Genomic DNA, 4,206 nt, shown 5'->3' with positions numbered 1-4,206 from the left:
CTCCGCTCAGTCCTTGGTGAGGGCGGTGGTGGGCTGGGCGTTCAGCTTGTCGCTGCTGCGTTGTGGCTCTTCTGACTGCGTTGCGGTTGTCATTATACCGCCGCAGTCTCTCTTGTCGAAGGACGTCAGCGTTTCGGAGCTGGGCGTTGTCGGCAAGTACGCCCTGCTCGAACAAGGACGTACGGAAGTCGTCCCAGTCGCGCTGAAGCACTGACGTAATCTGCTGGGCAGCCTCGCAGACGTTGCTCCAATTCTGCTGACTCTCGAGCATGTGGGCCAGCAACGTGTCCGGATTGATGCCGTTCATCAGTTGCTCGCGAACATCGGCGAAGCGTGGGCACAAGAACATCGCGTGTTCGGCGCTCCCACGCACGCCGGGGCAATGCGTAGTCTGGGGACGAGGTGAATTTCATGTCAGCGAGATACTCACGGAAAAATCCGTGACCGGAGATTATCTGCGACAGATGAAAATTCACCTCTCCATGCTTCCGCGACTGCCATGCACCGATGTCCGGAATGAGGCGGTGTGCCCACCGGACGTAACTGCTAGCTTGATGACTAGCCGCGTCGCTGTCCCAGGTGGCCTGCCACTCGGCGATGGTCCTATCTCGTTCCTCCTTCCTTAGCTGCGCGCTGCTTCCAGTCCCACGGCGGCTGTGCACCCTGGTGTCCTCGCGGATGGCTCTGCAGATCGGCAGTAGACCCGCCAGCAGCACTGCGGTCTCGTACCGAACCGTCCGGAACGTCCGGGCCACGGCGATGGCTGACTTGCGCTGGACTCGCTCCAGCAACCTGCGGCACTCGCGAGTGTTCAGCGCCTCGTGCCATACAGGTGCAGCGTAGCGCATAACCGAATCAGCCACCGCTGCCAGAAGACGGGACTTCGACATCTTCGGCCCCCGGTGGTTCGGCATCAACCGACTGACCGCCTGCGCGGTCTGCTCCGCCCGCTGCGTCACTGCAGTCACATGCGGCAACCAAGATAAATGGTCGTGGACCAACACGCCCAAGTGTTTGATGTAACGCGAAAAAGGTACTGCTACTCCTCCCACGTTGATGGTTATGTGGCTTGGAGGCTGCTTCAGGCTAGAGATTATGGTCATCTCCGTCTTAGCCGGTGCCAGCTCCAAGTGGTGCTGCTGCATCCACTGGTCGACTGCTGACACCGCTGCTTCCGCCACTGCTGCAGACTCCTCCGGCGTCCTACCCGGGGCCAGGACGACCAGATCATCGGCGTAGCCAATGACTTTGGCCTCGTCGGGTAGGGGGAATCCGCAGCACCCCGTCGTACATTACGTTCCACAATGTTGGGCCCAAGATGGACCCTTGTGGAACTCCCGCGCTGACGCAACGTACGACGGGTCCCTCGCTGGTAGTGTAGATCAGCTCCCGATCCGAGAAATAAGACTGCAGGATTTTCAGCAGAGCTGAGGGGACCCCTTTTCCCGCAACGCGTTGGCGATTGACTGCCAACTTGCAGTATTAAATGCGTTGCGGACATCCAGCGCAACCACCATCAGGCAACGTTTGTCGCGGCTGTTGGTGCGACCAAACGCGCTGGCCGTCTTGCCTGCGTCCACCAAGCTTTGGATGGCACTGATGGTGGATCGTCCACGACGAAAGCCGTACTGCGCGTCCGAAAGCTGCGGTGAATCCGGGTCCTCGAGGTGTCTGTTCAGGCGATTGAGGATAAGCCGCTCCAGCACTTTGCCTAGTGCGTCCAGCATGCACAGTGGCCTGTAGGAGCTGCTTTCTCCGGGGCTTTACCTGGCTTGGGCAGCAGTACTAAGCGCTGCCGTTTCCACTGTTGCGGAAACGTACCAGTGTTGAGGCAGTCCTGGTACACACGGCAGAGAACCCCCGGGTACTTCTCAATCGCGACCTTCACCGCAGCATTGGGGATCCCATCCAGTCCTGGCGCCTTCCTTAAAGCCATATGAGCCGCGATCTCCTGCAGCTCTTCGGGGGTCACACGTTCTAAATTGGACGCTCCCGAATCGACATCGCCGGTTTCCGGCCAAGAGACCGGTGGGTGGGTGGGGAACAGATCGGAAACGATCCGTCCCAGCTCGACCGGGTCTGTCTCAGGCGGTACACGACTGCCGCGCAGATGAGACAGAACAACCTGATACCCCATTCCAAACTCGTTCTCCTCGGCGATGTCGATAAGCTTAGCAAACTCTGCGCGTTTGCTAGCTTTAATGGTTTTCTCCAATCTGGTCTTCGCAGTCCGGTGCTCAGCTGCGGCGAGACTCCTCTCCTGCAGATCGGCGGTTAGGCGCATCCGTTCACGGGCCGCAATGCACTCATTCCGCAGCTCTTCAATTACCGGTGACCACCAAAAGACGTCGCGATGTTGATGCTGCAACACGTTGGGGGCTCCGCTGCATGGCAATGTCGCACGCGTCGACCATTGCGTCGACTAAGCCAGCATGGGTCGTCGCCTGTTCCACAAAGTTCACGTCCTCGAGAGCAGAACGGAAACTCTCTTCATGGAACTGCGTGGTAATCCATCGCCTACCAGCGCAGATAACGCGTTGCCGGCCGGCTGACGGACCACCATTCGACGACCCGCGGGACTGTTGTTCTGCTTCCCCAACGGTGTATGTCACCAGTTGGTGATCGGACCGGGCAAACTCGTGCACCTCCCACGTTTCTGGCCGAGCGATGGACTGAGTGGCGAAGCAGACGTCAATGACGCTGCTGGTGGCCGCTCCTCTGCCAATGAACGTGGGTTGATTCCCGGAGTTGACCACTTGTAGCTGAACACTCTGCACTAGCTGCAGCAGATCTTCACCTCTCTGGCTGTTCCTGGCACTACCCCACTCCGTGTGCCAGGCGTTAAAATCGCCGGCGATGACGACGTGGGAGTGGGATGATGCCTCCAGCTGAACAGCAGCCAGAAAGCCTTCATAGTCCTCCTCTGGGCGTCTGGGTCGAGCGTAGCAGCTAATGAAGACGATGCCACCAATCTGTGCAGCTACAACTCCAGGCACAGGACTGCGCCACACCCGCTGGATTGGGTAAGAGCTTGTAGCCACAACTGCTACCGATTTGGCGGCATCGTACGCCCAACGCCCGTTGTTCGCCGGTGGTCGGTAGATGTCCGACAGGAGCAGGACGTCAGCACGGTGTTCACGCGCTGCTTGGAGCGCCAAGTCCTGCCCTGCCTGACAGTGATCCACATTGATTTGCGCAACTTTCAGATTGAAGGCGAAGCCGGATGTTCGCAGCTCATGTGCCCAATGCGATGAGGTCCACCGCAGGCCGCGCACTTGACGTCGCTGGAGCAGTCCCGGGCTTTGTGACCTTCACTGCCACACCGGATGCAGAGTTGCTGACGGTCTGTCGGGGAACGGCATGCGTGAGCAAGGTGGCCGCGCTCCAGGCATCGATAGCAGCGTTGGCGCTCAGGTGCTGCCTTTTCGACGCCTCTGACTTTGCTGATGCAGCCACACAGTCGGAGCTTCGAACCCTCGAGGGCAGCGGCAGCCTTAGCGGGCAGGCGGACTCGAGCTCGCTGGGTGCCATCTTGCAGCTCCCACGCGCTCACTCGGGCGATTTCAATCGGCTCCTGGAACTCTCCCTCAATGGCCTTTTTGATGTCCTCTACTGTTGCCAGAGGATCGATGTTCGTTATCAGGACATCGGCCATGTCGGTGATCACCCGGGCTAGTCCGGCGTCACCAACAATCTCCTGAACTTCTGCACGGACCAGGCTGGCGTTGGCCGAATTGCTTAACTCCATTCGGAGGTTTGCGGCGTGGCTGCGCTTGCCCATTTTAAGGTGGTCTGCAAGGCCCTTGTGCGGGTCTTGTTTAACCGCATCCCGAACTTTCCGGTACAACGTGTACCAGGAGTGTCCGGCACTCGGGACCACTCTATCTTGTCCGGCCTTGGCCAGACCTTTTGCTGCTGCCGCTGCTGCTGTTGATGCGCCTGCTGCCGGAGTTGCGGCGGAACATACCGCTCACCCTGATGTTGCTGCTGACGCTGCTGCTGCTGTTGCTGCTGCTGACGCTGCTGCTGTCTACGCTGGTGCTGCTGCTGCTGTTGCTGCTGTGAGCCAGCGACCACCTGTTGCTGCTGCTGCTGCTGCTGCTGCTGCTGCTGCTGCTGCTGTTGCTGTTGCTGCTGCTGCTGGGAACGTGGCTTACCCGTAGCTTTTCCGCGATATCTACGCCGCACGACCTCACTAAAGGTGAG

Source organism: Anopheles arabiensis (assembly GCF_016920715.1).
Source record: "Anopheles arabiensis isolate DONGOLA chromosome X unlocalized genomic scaffold, AaraD3 X_pericentromeric_contig0015, whole genome shotgun sequence".
NCBI lineage: Eukaryota > Metazoa > Arthropoda > Insecta > Diptera > Culicidae > Anopheles > Anopheles arabiensis.
This window is presented reverse-complemented; position numbering follows the sequence as displayed.